At 44.4% G+C, this 17,616-nt stretch overlaps 1 long non-coding RNA gene across 1 annotated transcript in view; it reads right to left on the bottom strand.

The window, feature by feature from the left end:
* LOC135180288 (uncharacterized) overlaps positions 1-17,616 on the bottom strand; it is a 112,620-nt gene that overhangs the window by 37,865 nt on the left and 57,139 nt on the right. The window lies entirely within an intron of this gene.

The following is a 17,616-nucleotide window of genomic DNA, read 5'->3' as shown; positions in this document are numbered from 1 at the left end:
AGAGTTCTATGAAAAGACAGGCCTGGTATTTGCAGATCTGTTCCTGCTCTTTCAGAAGCCACAGTGGTTAAATTCCATACCAACACAGTGAACAACAGCTTCCCTCCCACAGTCTAAAAGCCTCTTTAACAAGTTAAACCAGTCGCCAACAAGATCACTTGCAGTGAAATTTCTGCAGCAGAACAGTGAGAAATCACAAAGAGAAGCTTTTCTTTTCTTCTACTCTCCTTCCTTATCCTCTGCAAGAAGGCAGAGCTAAAAAAAATAAGCTTTATAACTGAGTCCCATCCTAACCCTGATGCCTCCTCAGTGTAATGGCCTTTTGCAAAGGCCTTGAATGATTTAGGCAGATTGAAGCTGCCTCAGGGTGCCCTGGCAGTGAAGAACAACATCATTCAGGATTTTTAATACTCAGCACTGGGCAGGCCACACCTTGAACACTGTGTCCAGTTCTGGGCTCCTCAATTCAAGAGAGATGTTGAGCTACTGGAATGCATCCAGAGAAGAGCAATGAAGCTGGAGAGAAGCCTGGAACACAGCCATGTGAGGAGAGACTGAGGGAGATGGGGGTGTGCAGCCTGGAGAAGGGAGACTGTAGCCAGGTGGGGTTAGTCTCTTCTGCCAGGCAACCAGCAACAGAACAAGAGGACACAGTCTCAAGCTGTGCCAGAGGAAGTCTGGGATGGACGTTAGGAGGAAGTTGTTGGCAGAGAGTGATTGGAATGGGCTGCCCAGGGAGGTGGTGGAGTTGCTGTCCCTGGAAGTGTTCAAGATAAGTCTGGCTGAGGCACTTAGTGCCATGGTTTAGTTGACTGACTAGGGCTGGGTGCTAGGTTGGACTAGATGATCTTGGAGGTCTCTTCCAACCTGCTTGATTCAGTGATTGTTTCCACCTGAATAGAAGATGTATCACAGAATCATGGAACCTACACAAAGTGCAGATACTGTATCCCAAAGAAGCTGTTATTTGAAATACAGAATCAAGCAGGTTGGAAGAGACCTCCAAGATCATCCAGTCCAACCTACCACCCAGCCCTATCCAGTCAACTAGACCACGGCACTCATCCAGGCTTTTCTTGAACACCTCCAGAGATGGCAACTTCACCACCTCCCTGGGCAGCCCATTCCATTGGCAAGTCACTCTCAATAAAACACTAGATTGAAAATAAGGCTTAAGGGACTTCTCACACTGATTTTAAGACTAGGACTGGAGTTTCTTAGTCTAATACTCCCCTGGTTTACTATACATGGTAAAAAACAAACTACCAGAAGTGTTATGACATTTTAAACAGGAATGACCAATTAAGTAACTCAGAATTTAGGACACCAGCCCTCTGCAGGCACCAAACTCACTGTTTCACTGTCAGCAATAGGCTTTTCAGACACAAACAGCTTCAGGCAAACATTGTAATTATCTTATTATCAGAAGATACTTTCATTGTTCCAGGAAGTGAAAGTATAGTACAAATAAAAAGGCCTTGTGTAGGAGAGTATTTTGTTGCTGTTTAGCAAATGATGAATTAAGATTCCACCAACTAAACAACAACAAAAAAAGCCCAAACAAAACAATAATAATTCCAGGAAAGGTTTGATTCTTATTTCATTTGTCCTGATTTTATATGTCTGTAATTCCATAAGGCATGGTTACAATCTTCAGTGGAGTAACTCTACCAAAGACAGCAAACTGTAATTTACATCAGTGTAACTAAGAGCTAAGTAGCTCTGCTAGTTCTTAATGGCCTATCAGGCTTATTCTAAATCATATTAAAATGACAAAATAAAATCATCCAAAATAAAGTGTAGAATTCTCCTGCCTCTATGCACGTATTTATGAGCAGATACTCTGTAAAATATATTTATCAGCATTGTGACCAGCTATAAAGTGTTGTCAGTGCAGAACATTTATATACTGTAGCATAGTAAAATTGTCCTCCTGTTAACTCTAAATCAGCTTCTGAGCAAGTAATGGCACTCCTTCATCTGCAGCCCAGCTCAAAGAGAATGTCATTTATGATGTTTGGAATAGCATTTTTGCTATCTAGGATGTCACAGCTGAATTGCCCCTGTACTCTGTACTGGTTAGACCTCACCTTGAGTACTGTATTCAGTTCTGGGCCTCCCCAGTTTAGGAGGGATATTGAGATGCTTGAGCGTGTCCAGAGAAGGGCGACGAGGCTGGGGAGAGGCCTTGAGCACAGCCCTACGAGGAGAGGCTGAGGGAGCTGGGATTGGTTAGCCTGGAGAAGAGGAGGCTCAGGGGAGACGTTATTGCTGTCTACAACTACCTGAGGGGAGGTTGTGGCCAGGAGGAGGTTGCTCTCTTCTCTCAGGTGGCCAGCACCAGAACAAGAGGACACAGCCTTAGGCTGTGCCAGGGGAAATTTAGGCTGGAGGTGAGGAGAAAGTTCTTCCCTGAGAGAGTCATTGGACACTGGAATGGGCTGCCCGGGGAGGTGGTGGAGTCGCCGTCCCTGGAGCTGTTCAAGGCAGGATTGGACATGGCACTTGGTGCCATGGTCTAGCCTTGAGCTGTGTGGTAAAGGGTTGGACTTGATGATCTGTGAGGTCTTTTCCAACCTTGGTGATACTGTGATACTGTAATTGTGACTTCCTATAAAGGTAAAATTTGCTGGATTTGATATGAAGAAAGTGTAGAGACAGATAATAGTATTATTCACCCCCTGTGTTTGGTTTTGTTTCAAGAAAGGATTCAAATGAAGAACTTAAGACCTGCAAACATTAGTTTGATTATTATAGTGTGTCCTCTGCATACTGCAGCCATATTAATTCATGCTCTTACCTCATCAGATCTCATAAGGTTGGAAGAGATCTCCAAGAGCATCCAGTCCAACCTAGCACACAGCCCTGGCCAATCAACCAGGTCATGGCACTAAGTGCCTCAGCCAGGCTTTGCTGAACACCCTGAACACCTCCAGGGACAGTGACACCACCTCCCTGGGCAGCCCATTCCAATGCCAAATAACTCTCTGTGAACAACTTCCTTCTAATATCCAGGCTATTCCTCCCCTGGCACAACTTGAGACTGTGTCTCCTTGTTCTGTTGCTGGTTGCCTGGGAAAAGAGACCAACCCCACCTGGCACCAGCCTCCCTTCAGGTAGTTGTAGACAGCAATGAGGTCACCCCTGAGCCTCCTCTTCTCCAGGCTAAACACCCCCAGCTCCCTCAGCCTCTCCTCACAGGGCTTTGAGAGGCTCTAGGCCTCTGACCAGCTTAGTTGCCCTTCTGAGGACATCTTCCAGCACCTCAACATCTCTCTTGAATTGAGGAGCCCAGAACTGGGCACTCAAGGTGTAGCTTGACCAGTGCTGAGTGCAGGCAAAGAATAACCTCCCTTGTCCTACTGGACACACTGTACCTGATCCAGGCCAGGATGCCATTGGCTCTCTTGGCCATCTGGACTCACTGCTGGCTCATCTTCAGCTACTATCTACCAGTACCCCTAGGTCACTTTCTTCCTGGCTGCTCTCCAGCCACTCTGTCCCCAGTCAAATTCTTACACTGACTAAAATTTTTCTCCCTTATTTTGCAACAATACAAACCAGTAATTCTAAACAAATACTTAATCCAAAATAATTAGAATGGAATCATAGAATTATCAAGAATTTCTACCTCAACACAAGGGAAAACTTACTGTAAGGGTCACAGAGCACTGGAACAGTCTCTCCAGGGAGGCTGTGAAGTTTCCTTCTCTGGAGACTTTCAGGGTCTATCTGAACGCATTCCTGTGTGACCTGAGCTAGACTGTATGATTTTGCTTTGGCAGGGGGATTAAATAAAATGATCTCTTTGGGTCCCTTACAACCCTTGACATCCTGTGATCAAGTTTGGAAAAGACCTCTAAGATCACCAAGTCACATCATCAAGCCAACATTTCCCAGAGACGTCGTGGAGTCTCCTTTTCTGGAGCCTTTCAAGGCCTGTCTGGATGTGTTCCTCTGTGTTCTGTGTTAGATAGCATTGTCCTGCTCTGGCAGGGGGGATGGACTCAATCATCTCCTTGGTTCCCTTCCAACCCCTAACATCCAGTGATCCTCTGAACATTAGGATGACTGCCAGCTCGTGTCCCAAAATGCCACCTCTACACATCTTTTTAGCACCCTCAAGGATGGTGGCAGAATCACTTGCCTGGGCAGCTTGTTCCAATGCCTAACCACTCAGTAAAGATTTTTTTTTCCTTAATATCCAATCCAAACCTCCCCTGTGATGACCTGAGGCTATTTCCTCTCATCCTAGAGAGGAGACCACCACTTGCCTCACTACAACCTACATTTAGGCAGTAACAGAGAGCAATGAGGTCTCCCCTCAGCTTTCTCCAGACTAATCAATCTCAGCTTCCTCAATTGCTCCTCTTAAGATGTGTTCTCCATTGTCTCAAAACAGTAGTGTAGCCTTGATTCCAAAGAAAATATCTGGATGCTCAGCTCCACTAAAATCCATTTAACTTAATTCCTGGAGTTTTAGAGACATTTATGACATAGAAATCACATTTAAATCATACACAAACACAGCTTAATATATGCACCACTTCCTTTCTTGTATTAGAGCATTCTCCACTGTGTTGAGTGACAGCTGCTGAAGAGTTACAGCAGAGAACAAGAAGCCTATAATGTTGCTTCTCTGGCCAGCAAAACAACCTTAAGTTGTTGTCTAAAATTCTGTATAGTAAAAAAAAAATATAAAATCAATTAATAATAATAATTAAAAAAGAAAAAAGAACACAAACAAATCCCAGATTTATGTGGGAAGGCAAAGGATCACCTCAGGAGTTCAGACTGCATTCAGAAGGTGGTCATTTAATCAATAACAATTGTCTTTTTGTCCATTTAGAATGTATGATTTTTCCTTTTCCAGTGTAATGCTTTTCAATTATAATTTCCAGTCTTAACAGCATTTCCTTTTCTTCCCATTCTGCCCTCCCCTGTCCCCCTTTTTTTCTTAATGAAGAATAATATCTTGTGACTCTCTTGTTCAAGTCTCCAAGGTTAGATGCTATTTTAAGCCATGTATGCTCACATACTTTTCTAGTGCTTTATGATGAAGCAAGCTTCCTTTTCTCTAATGGACACAGAAAATTCACTACAGAAGTCACTATTCTCTGTTAATGGTATAAATGGCCAAGCAGCTTTGATTTAAAGTTAGTGTATCAGAATATAACAATAGATTCATTTATTTCTGTCTCCTAAAATACAGCTCTGAATGTGTTTAATTCAGACCCAGAAGTCATTGACGAGCTCAGTTAACAGTAACATAGACTCACAGAATCAACCAGGTCGGAAGAGACCTCCAACATCATCCAGTCCAACCTAGCACCCAGCCCTAGCCAGTCAACTAAACCATGGCACTAAGTGCCTCATCCAGGCTTTTCTTCAACACCTCCAGGAACAGTGACTCCACCACCTCCCTGGGCAGCCCATTCCAATGCCAATCACTCTCTCTGGCAACAACTTCCTCCTAACAGCCAGCCTGTACCTACCCCAGCACAACTTGAGACTGTGTCCCCTTGTTCTGTTGCTGGTTGCCTGGCAGAAGAGATCAACCCCACCTGGCTACAGCCTCCCTTCAGGTAGTTGCAGACAGCAATGAGGTCCACCCTGAACCGCTTCTTCTCCAGGCTGCACACCCCCAGCTCCCTCAGCCTCTCCTCACAGGGCTGTGCTCCAAGCCCCTCACCAGCTCTGTTGCCCTTCTCTGGACACATTCCAGTGTCTCAACATCTCTCTGAATTGAGGAGCTCAGAACTGGACACAGGACTCAAGGAAGTCCCATTTTGGGTATGGAAGTTTATAAAACCTAATTTTAAAAGGAAGTTAAACTACATGAAAGCTCTGATTTTTCAAAGCCTTTAATCACCTTTACTACCTTAGCTGGAAGGGTTATGTAGTCACTACTAGCCATGATGCAAATCTAAGGCCCAGTCCTCAGTATAGGTGACAGCTTATAGAAGGTGTCAAGGTGCCTAGAAACACCAACCCATTCAGCACATAAGTACCAATTAAGTGTACCACAAAGCAATCAGAATTCATTTTTCTCCCACTTTTCTTTGACAGGCAGAGGGGAAATTTGTCTTACCTTGTTGAACAAAGATTTCTACTCCACTCTAAACAAATGGCTTCATTTCTTTTTCAGTCTGACAAAGCAAAATCAGGAGGCACCATGTGGGTGCCCCTTACTAAACTCAGAACAATTATTTCCCACCTTTTCAGTGGGAGGTGGGGGAGGGACAGCATTACTATGACCTGAGAATCTGTGCAGGTGATGAGTTCAGATCCCTCCTTCAGCATGGAACCCCAAAGGTGCATTTCCCTCCAAGAGCCTCATCCACCTGACTTGTGCATGTTTTGAGGGACAAATGTGACTGCTAAAGCTGTACTTGTTCTGGAGAGGCACAAAGGACATCATGGCAGTAGCACTGTCACACTGCAGTGTTTTCCATGCCTTTTTTTTCTTGTCTTAATTAAAGTGTAGTGTGATGTTTTCACAGCAAAACCCACCCACAACAGCCAAGCAGGCAGAAATAACCAACTGGTATTTCAAGTCATGATCTTCCAATAGACAGAACCTGAGCACTCCCAGCCCTACAGCAATTTCTTAACTTGCAAGGTCATGCAGAAGATAAAAGTGATTGTCATAATTTTCTCTTCATTGTTTCAGTTCAGCTCAAGAAAAACCTTACATGTTGCTCTGCTTTTTCTAGTAATTTGGATTTTTTACACTGCTAACTAATTTTGACCTTCTTTGGGAAATTCATAGAGAAAAATTCAGATTCACCTCAAAACCTTTTAGCTGACAGATCCTTAAAAACTGAAAGCTGAGTGCCAACCAGCTCACATTGTCACCAAGCTGACTCCGTGTCTGCTGTGACAGCACAAAATGAGCATTGCATGGTTGTGCTAATTGAATAGTTATGATGAATTGCTGTCTACAGCTACCTGAAGGGAGGCTGTAGCCAGGTGGGGATTGGTCTCTTCTGCCAGGCAACCAGCAACAGAACAAGGGGACACAGTCTCAAGTTGTGCCAGAAAAGGTCTAGGCTGGATGTTAGGAGGAAGTTGTTGCCAGAGAGAGTGATTGGCATTGGAATGGGCTGCCCAGGGAGGTGAAGTTGCCATCCCTGGAAGTGTTGAAGCAAAGCCTGGATGAGGCACTTAGTGCCATGGTCTAGCTGACTGGACAGGGCTGGGTGCTAGGTTGGACTGGATGAGTTTGGAGGTCTCTTCCAATCTGGTTGATTCTATGATTTAAAAAGGATCTTCCTCTGATGATGTCATGGGAATCATTTCAGTTCTGTAAGTGCCCATTCAAGGTTTACAGGCATCCAGGAGTAATTAGACTGGCGCTTACTGTCTAAGTTGGATACAGTTTACTCATTAATAAACTAATTAAGGCTGTTGGGGTTTGAGCAAATTTGGGCAGTCTGAAAATAAGGAGAAGAGGCAGGGTGTTGCTAAGGTCATTCTGATAAGGAGCACAGCTGCAGGGAGGCAGCCTTGGGAAGGCTAGCAGAAGAGCTGTGAAAGTTAGCTGCTATCTGTAGCTGAGCTGTGTGAGGGGGCCTTGAAGGGGGCAGGTTGGTCAGTCCTTGGAACCACTGAATGTTTCTGTTAACAGAACACATCAAAAGTACATGTCTGTATCAAATCCACTATGTAAGTACCACTCTTAGCTTCAATAAACAGATTGACCTTCTATACATCATACTGGTATAAGCTCCTGTCTTTCTGGTCTCCCACACAGACTTTGAAGAACCTGGCATAAGGCCAAAAGAAAAAATAATAATTTTGAGAAGGCAGAAAGAGTAGCTGAATGTTGAGCAAAATGCTTAGGTACCTCTAAGGTTAGCAGACTGAAAGCAATTACATTGTCAAGGTCTGTCATAAGTGCCAGAGAAACAATTTTATTTCCTATTTTCACTTGGAGAAGTCTCATCTCTCATGTTTTCTGTCTGTCTCTTCTTATAGGTACTCGATAAATTCTGAGCTGTGATACAGCCTAGACCTTCAGCAAAAGCAGTACACTTCAGTGACCTTTCAAGTCACATAATTACACTGATGAATTAAGCCAAAGGAGAGCATTGCAAAATGAAGTATTAAAGCAAAAGGATGAAGTGACAAAAAAAAGTCATATTAAAGTTGTTACATCTATCAATGTAGTTATTGGATCCAATTTTAGGACATAGAATCATAGAATCAACCAGGTTGGAAGAGACCTCTAAGATCATCCAGGGCAACCTAGCACCCAGCCCTAGCCAGTCAACTAGACCATGGCACTAAGTGCCTCAGTCAGGCTTTTCTTGAAGACCTCCAGGGACGGTGCCTCCACCACCTCCCTGGGCAGCCCATTCCAATGCCAATCACTCTCTCTGCCAACAACTTCCTCCTAACATCCAGCCTATACCTACCTTGGCACAACTTGAGGCTGTGTCCCCTTGTTCTGTTGCTGCTTGCCTGGGAGAAAAGGCCACCCCCCACCTGGCTACAACCTCCCTTCAGGTAGTTGTAGATAGCAATGAGGTTACCCCTGAGCCTCCTCTTCTCCAGGCTAAACAACCCCAGCTCCCTCAGCCTCTCCTCATAGGGTTTGACTTCTCAGAGCTGTGAAATGCTGAGTTACATAACCAACTTCTGTCAACAAAACACAATGACCATTCCTAGGTCTGTTGTTGCTCTTGAGTTTGGGGTGCTTTGTTTGTTATTTTAACAAGGCAAACAAACACAACAAACACAATACAAAACCCTAACACCTTCAGTGCCAGTGCAGAACCAAAATCTTTTACACTCAGTCCATATCCAAATCATACAACCAGACACAGCCTGGCCTAGAATCACCTAATTCCTAAATCCACAGCTGAGAACGAAGGTATAACATTTCAGCAGTAACCATATCGCTACTAGCATATCAAAAGAGGTTTTAAAATAACTTAATGAACATTCAAATGCATTCAAATTGAGGAATGAGAAGTAGCACCCATTTCACTTAAGGCCCAAGAAAGCTCTCACTGCATGTCCTCAGCCTTTGCTCCATTTCAACAGCATATTGTGCTGGCAGTTTTGTAGGTATGACAAAACACTCAGCTCTTTAAATATATCTTACATGGTATAACCTAAGCCAGCTGCATTTATTTAATTATCATAGAATCACAGAATCAAGGGGTTGGAAGAGACCTCCAAGATCATCCAGTCCATACTAGCACCCAGCTCTGTTCAAGCAACCAGGCCATGGCACTAAGTGCCTCAGCCAGGCTTTTTTTTTTAACATCTCCAAGGACGGTGACTCCACCACCTCCCTGGGCAGCCCATTCCAATGCCAATCACTCTCTCTGGCAAGAACCTTCTCCTAACATCCAGCCTAGACCTCCTCCCGCACAACGTGAGACTGTGTCCCCTTCTGTTGCTGCTTGCCTGACAGAAGAGACCAACCCCACCTGGCTAGAACCTCCCTTCAGGTAGTTGTAGACAGCAATAAGGTCTCCCCTGAGCCTCCTCTTCTCCAGGCTGCACACCCCCAGCTCCCTCATTCTCTCCTCACTGGGCTGTGCTCCAGTTCCCTCACCAGCTTTGTTGCCCTTCTCTGGACACCTTCCAGCACCTCAACATCTCTCTTGAATTGAAGAGCCCAGAACTGGACACAGCACTCAAGGTGTGGCCTGAGCAGTGCTGAGCACAGGGGCAGAATAACCTCCCTTGTCCTGCTGGCCACACTGTTCCTGACCCAGGCCAGGATGCCATTGGCTCTGCTGTCCACCTGGGCACACTGCTGCCTCATCTTCAGCCTACTATCAACCAGCACTCTCAGGTCTCTTGCTGCCTGGCTGCTCTCCAGCCACTCTGTCCCCAGCCTGTAGCACTGCTTGGGGGTTGTTGTGGCCAAAGTGTAGAACTCTGCCCTTAGCCCTGTAAAATGCTTGTGCACTCCAAGTCGTTTGAATACTTTTTTATTCTGACAACTGCTTCTCCATGCAGAACTTTAAGCAAGCACTGCAATTCTAATTTATGTCCCATCTTTACATATTGCTAAGGGCAAAGTTATTGATTCTTAAGATGTATAGATTCATTACATGTTTTAACATATAACAAAGCTGTTTAAATTATTTCTTTCCTCATTTGCATAAATCTACAATCCAACTTAATTTACTATGCTGAGGTACAGCTTGTAGATTTGCCCATAATTAAGAGAGCCTGATACATTTGTTGTTTTACAGAACATTTTCCACACATGTTTGGCTATTTTCAGAGATCTTCACTAATTGTAGTTTTGAGTGGGATTAATGTAACAGTGGTCAATCAGTGGACCAGCTGCAACACAAGCCCTTGGCCAAACTATCTGAGTGAGAGTGGACCTGAACATTGTGCAAGAGGAAAGAATGAGAATTTGCATATCAGAAGAAGCAAGGAGACAGGTCCTTTGCTACCTGATGAATAGGCCAAGGCTGTCATAGAATCAACCAGGTTGGAAGAGACCTCCAAGATCATCCACTCCAACCTATCACCCAGCCCTATCCAGTCAACCAGACCATGGCACTAAGTGCCTCAGCCAGGCTTTTCTTGAAGACCCCCAGGGACGGTGCCTCCACCACCTCCCTGGGCAGCCCATTCCAATGCCAATCACTCTCTCTGTGAAGAGCTTCTTCCTAACATCCAGCCTATACCTACCCTGGCACAACTTGAGACTGTGTCCCCTTGTTCTATTGCTGGTTGCCTGGGAGAAGAGGCCACCCCCCATCTGGCTACAATGTCCCCTCAGGTAGTTGTAGACAATAATAAGATCCCCTGAGCCTCCTCTTCTCCAGGCTAAACAGGCCCAGCTCCCTCAGCCTCTCCTCCTTCTTATCTGATGAATATGCTAACTGTTGCTCCACGGGAAGCAGATGTGGCAGACAAGAACTTGGGTTGGAAGAAGAGACGGTTTTGCATGTGATAAAATGACTATTCAATATGTAAAAATGTTAAGCCTTCTGATACCTTCTGACTAAGTATATAAGTCCTGTATGTTGCCTAATAAAGGTGGAACTTAGCTTGCATCAAGCTGTCTCCCCGTCCCTTCGTCGCAGCAGTTTTGCTTGAAAGCAATAAAAAAGGTCCTTTAGTTGAGAAGTTTCAATACATACACACTATCATAGGCCTTGATACCCATTATACCTGGGGCATCTTGGAAGACAGAAAATGTTTACTTTGTGCTGGACACACACATGTCTGTGGAGGGCCAGGTTTGCTGTCTAGGAGCAGAGGTTTGGGAATGACAAGTCTCTCTCATGCCTTCTGTGCAAAGTGCAAGGGCCCTCTCCAGAGCCAAGGCAAAGGAGGAAACTGCTTGGTGAAAGACTAAGATGTATGTCCACAGCAAGAAAAGCAGAAAAGTAATCTCTGAGTGATTCAAGAAAACTGAGGTAAACCTGGACTTGCCTGGTAAAGTAACTGACCTGAGCTGGTGTTCAAACCTTGTGTGAGGGTTTGGGAGTTACCCGCCCCACATGCACAATGAAACACCCAGACTAGACTCAATTGGCTGGAAGTTAAGGGATGAAGCTATATTTACAGCTTAGCACAATATACAAGCAGATATATACACAAGTATTTAGTTAAAAGTAATACAGAAACACAATACCCCTCCCAGAAAATCAGAGTCCCTAGGAGGTTTCCAACCTAAACTTCCTCCCCACACCCCCTTTCATTGCCTTCAGAAATAACCAGATCAACCCACGTACACCTCACGTGATAAGTCTGGAGAGATCTGAGGTGAGATGTCAAAAAAAGATGAGTTGAGAGGAAAAAAGGTTAGGCTGGATTAAAGAGTTAGGGCAGAGACAACCACAGAGACCAGACCATCAGAAAGAAGGAACAGAACTGAGAGCTGAGCAGTGTGTGAGGAGTGTCTTATTTATATTTTGACTAGCATTTCTCAGCACAAGAATGAGTTCATCGAATCAACCAGGTTGGAAGAGACCTCCAAGATCATCCAGTCCAACCTAGCACCCAACTCTATCCAGTCAACCAGACCATGGCACTAAGTGCCTCAGCCAGGCTTTTCTTGAACACCTCCAGGGATGGCAGCTCCACCACCTCCCTGGGCAGCCCATTCCAATGCCAATCACTCTCTCCACCAACAACTTCCTCCTAACATCCAGCCTAGACCTACCCCGGCACACTTGAGACTGTGTCCCCTTGTTCTTTTGCTGGTTGTTTCATTTTCTTTCTTCTCACAGCTAAGGATTTAATTTCTCTCAGCAAAATACTCCAGGTAGCCTCACACAAGCACACATAAAGGAACAAATTAACACATCGGTGGAATAGGATAGGAAGGCCCATACCAGAAAGAGGAGGCAGAAATATCTGCTTCACAGCCTTTTCCCCACTTTATCCAGAGGGGATTTCCTAAGAATTTAGAATACACTTAAAGAACCTTCCAGAAACTTTAATTCTAGCACATTTTATAAATCATAGAAGAATTGATTGGGAGAAGAGGTGCAGAAGAGGTCAATAAAATAAACTTGGAACATAAAATACTGGATGAACGAGTATTATTTGACCAGCACACATTGTAAAGTGATTGCATGAAATACCTCAATCTTCACATTTTTCCTGTTCCAAAGGACATCCTTCAGTTCCAACTTGCAGCAGTTCAGGTTGTTGAAGGTTAAGCTCTTTTCACAAAGCTATTGCTGCAAAATGCAGCTCATGGGGTACAATAGGCAGTAAGCCATTGTTAACCATTATTGAATAGTTTCTTGCTTCAGGGTAGACACTTCAAACTCTTCGTATTCAAGCATCACTTAAATTGATGACAAAAAGATGTCTTAACAATGGAACATAAGATTTGAGAATCTCTAAATGTAAGTATCTATGTAGCTGGAGGTACTCATTATTTAACCACAACAATACCTCTCATTAAAACTCAATTTTTCAGTTTTCTCACAATATCTGCTTTTGTAATAAGCCAGCTTTCTCTATTGATTCCCCTTTAGCTGCAAAACCAACGTGTTTCACAGAAACATAAAATGTCAGCATCTAGAAGGGACCTCAAGAGCTCATCCAGTCCAAGCCCCCTGCCAGAGCAGGATTGCACATACCAGATCACATGGGAACACATTAAGGTGTGTTTTGAGTATCACAGTATCACCAGGGTTGGAAGACACCTCACAGATCATCAAGTCCAGCCCTTTACCACAGAGCTCAAGGCTAGACCATGGCACCAAGTGCCACATCCAATCCTGCCTTGAACAGCTCCAGGGACGGCGACTCCACCACCTCCCCGGGCAGCCCATTCCAGTGTCCAATGACTCTCTCAGGGAAGAACTTTCTCCTCACCTCCAGCCTAAATCTCCCCTGGCACAGCTTGAGGCTGTGTCCTCTTGTTCTGGTGCTGGCCACCTGAGAGAACAGAGCAACCTCCCCCTGGCCACAACCACCCTTCAGGTAGTTGTAGACAGCAATAAGGTCACTCCTGAGCCTCCTCTTCTCCAGGCTAACCAATCCCAGCTCCCTCAGCCTCTCCTCGTAGGGCTGTGCTCAAGGCCTCTCCCCAGCCTCGTCGCCCTTCTCTGGACACGCTCAAGCATCTCAATGTCCCTCCTAAACTGGGGGGCCCAGAACTGGACACAGGACTCAAGGTGTGGTCTAAGCAGTGCAGAGTACAGGGGCAGAAAGACCTCCCTGCTCCTGCTGACTGTTACAAAACGCATCCACAAGGCTATTGTCATATTCAAGTGCCCCCAAACTTAGTCTTCCATGAGCATAAACCAACAAACAGATTCATGTCTATGTTGTGTAGAGATTTCCTTTTAGTATCCTCTAGGGGAAGACCTGATTTTTCATGGAAGCAAACATTCATGGAGATGTTTGATGAAGGAATCTGAAATATGAAGCTGACAACTTTTTCAATTGAAAGCAGTTTAAACACACTTCATTTCTTTCTCTCCTTCTCCCCCCCCCCAAGACTTTTAATCCTTGCAAATTGAACTCCAATTTCTTCAGCCCTGCTTTTGAATGGTAAATAAGGTTCCATCTGAGCTGCAGAAGCAGATGAGGAAGGAACAAGTAGGAACGAATGCCTCCAGCACACAATTGCCTTGAAATAAACTCTGCTTTCTGAACACTCTGGACTTCAGTAGATAAGAAACTGGCAGAGGTAAGAGTTATATTATTTCCTTCTAGTATACTTTCTATTTCCACCCTAGGCCTCATCCCCTAAGTCACAAATTAACTCTGCTTAATTCTCTTTTTCATTTTATAATCAAATCTTCACTTTGGATTCAAGTATTCAACATCCCTCTGGTGTCTTGGAAATATCACACATAAAATACAACAACAAAAAAAAAAAAACCCAACATTAAGTGTGCACACAAAGTCCTTGTTTAAGTGTATAAAAAGACACAAACCTGTGACAAAAAGAAATCACTAGTAAAGAGGCAAAGCTTTACATGTACGTAACTATGTCTCACTGAGGCTAAACCCATGCAGTCCAGAGGACCAAGAAGTCTCTACAAGACAGACTGTTCTTGTCTAGCCACTGTTGCCAGTAACACATGCCTATGACTTCAGTATCATCACCAAGGAGCACTAGGAAGAGGGAAGTGTTCAGGCAATCTGCTGCTCAAATTGGTCTTCCAAGCGTTCTCAAAGGTTGAAAAAAAGGAAGGATATGACCTTGTTCACAGAATCACAGAATTAATGAGGTTGGAAAAGACCTTTGAGATCATTGACTCCAGCACATCACCTAACACCTTCTAATTAACTAAATCATGGCACTAAAGTTCTTCATAGAATCATAGAATCAAGCAGGTTGGAAGAGACCTCCAAGATCATCCAGTCCAACCTGTCACCCTGCCCTATCCAATCAACTAGACCATGGCACTAAGAGCCTCATCCAGTCTACTTTTAAACACCTTCAAGGACGATGCCTCCACCACCTCCCTGGGCAGCCCATTCCAATGCCAATCACTCTTGCTGTCAAGAACTTCCTCCTAACATCCAGCCTGAACCTGCCCTGGCACAGCTTGAGGCTGTGTCCTCTTATTCTGTCACTGAGTGTCTGGGAGAAGAGACCAACCCCACCAGACTACAGACTCCTTTCAGGTAAGAACAGACAGCAATGTGGTCTCCCCTGAGCCTCCAACACAGAAGCTGCAAAACTAAGGCTGAAAAAAATTTGTCTGAAGACAACCTAGATTAATGAACAACTATTAAGCCAAAACAGTTAAGGAATAACTTCATAGTTAAATTAAGGATTGTGTTTACACTTTCACATTTATTGGAAGCCTGAATAAAGGGTAAGTTGTATCACAGTATCACCAAGGTTGGAAGAGACCTAATGGATCATCAAGTCCAACCCTTTACCACAGAGCTCAAGGCTAGACCGTGGCACCAAGTGCCACGTCCAATCCTGCCTTGAACAGCTCCAGGGACCGAGACTCCACCACCTCCCCGGGCAGCCCATTCCAGTGTCCAATGACTCTCTCAGTGAAGAGAGAGTGTTGGTACCAAACTCTTATCAGCTATTAAAAAGTATCATTCGGTTTGTTTGAACTTCTATTTGGTTTTGTGTTTGTTTGGGGGTTTGGGTTTTTGTTTTGGCTGGTTGGGTTTTTTGTCTGTTGTTGGTTGGTGGGTTTTTTAACAACAAAAAAAAAAAGCTTAAACCAGTATTAATGATAAGAAAGGATAAAAGTGGATAAGCTTTCTCACTCAAGTGAAGAAAATTATTCTCTACAGTCAGTACTGAAATGAATTAAAATTCTTCACTTCAGATATAATTAACAAGCCTCAGAAGCATGAAGTGATTTAATTTTCTGTATCAAACCAAATGCTGCTCTATGTGGGTAAAGAACTCTTTTCTTACAGGATAGCATGTTAATAATTCATCATTGTTGAACATTCAAACAGATGGAACCCAATTAAAAACTTTTAATGAAAACAGCATTGGGTTACATCTAGCACATAGACTTTTAAAAGAAATAGCATTTTCTTTAATGGCAGGGGTGGGCTTTCATCACACAAATTCCTAATTAAATTAGGAAATTGAATTGTTACACTAACAGAATCAACCAGGCCTTACACTGGCTGAAACACATGTAAAAGTAACACAGTATCACCAAGGTTGGAAGAGACCTCATAGATCATGAAGTCCAACCCTTTACCACAGAGCTCAAGGCCAGACCATGGCACCAAGTGCCACGTCCAATCCTGCCTTGAACAGCTCCAGGGACGGCGACTCCACCACCTCCCCGGGCAGCCCATTCCAGTGTCCAATGACTCTCTCAATGAAGAACTTTCTCCTCACCTCCAGCCTAAATCTCCCCTGGTGCAGCCTGAGGCTGTGTCCTCTCATTCTGGTGCTGGCCACCTGAGAGAAGAGAGCAACCTCCTCCTGGCCACAACCTCCCCTCAGCTAGTTGTAGAGTGACTACTGGAGCTGTACAAAATAAAACTAAAACCTACTTGAAGAAATCTCTACAAAAAACAACTTTATGATGGCTGTTCATGCTTACAATTTTGAAATTTAATTCAAATATAGGGGTAGCTTTTTTATTTTTTTTGTTTATTTTCCAAACTTAGGCTCATTGAGTCTAGCAAATGACATGATCATGCTAGGGTTTCTCTCTCTAGCATGGCAGAGCAGACAATTAGCATTGAAATCTTGCACAGTAAAGTGATTCACATCTAAATCACTTAGAATCATAGAATCAACCAAGTTGGAAGAGACCTCCAAGCTCATCCCATCCAACTCAGCCCTGTTCAATCAACTAGACAAGGGGTCCTCAAACTATGGCCTGAGGGTCAGACACAGCCCTCCAGGGTCCTCAATCCACCCTGCCAGTATTTACAGAACCCCCTGCCAGGGGTTGGGGGGAAACCATGCAGCCACTTCCTGCCATTTAATCTGCTCACTGGCCTCAGCAGCCTCCAAGCAATCGCTGGGACTGGGCTGGAACCAAACTATAGTCCGGCCCCCAAAACTACTGGGCTGGAACCAAACTATAGTCCAGTCTCTGACACTGCTGGGCTGGAACCAAACTATAGTCCAGCCCTGACACTGCTGGGCTGGAACCAAACTATAGTCCTGCCCCTGACACTGCTGGGCTGGAACCAAACTATAGTCCAGCCCTGACACTGCTGGGCTGGAACCAAACTACAGTCCGTCCCCTGACAGTGTCTGAGGGGCAGTGAACCAGCTCCCTGTTTAAAAGGTCTGAGGACCCCTGAACTAGATCATAACACTAAGTGCCTCATCCAGGCTTTTCTTCAACAGCTCCAGGGAGAGCAACTCCACCATTTCCTTGGGCAGCCCATTCCAATGGGAAAGGAAAAGAAACATGGGGCAAGGCCTTTTCCTGCATCTTATAACCTCAAAAAGTAACAGTACTGAGTTACTGCCAGGGATATGACCAGATTTTCTTCTCTTTTAATTCCCTCACTCCCGTTAAGATTTCAAAAGAAATTAACTAGATCTAAAGAAATAAGCAATAAAAGAGGGAGGTTTATTACTCAACTTCATCAAGGCTGAAAAAGCAGGAAGAAACAATTTATTGTCTTCTCCCAGGTAGATGGAAATCAGTACAAATGTTCACTTGGTTACTTTCCCCATGAGCAGCTGCTCTGCCT

Source organism: Pogoniulus pusillus, chromosome 13, assembly GCF_015220805.1.
Source record: "Pogoniulus pusillus isolate bPogPus1 chromosome 13, bPogPus1.pri, whole genome shotgun sequence".
Taxonomy (NCBI): Eukaryota; Metazoa; Chordata; class Aves; order Piciformes; family Lybiidae; genus Pogoniulus; species Pogoniulus pusillus.
This window is presented reverse-complemented; position numbering and strand designations above follow the sequence as displayed.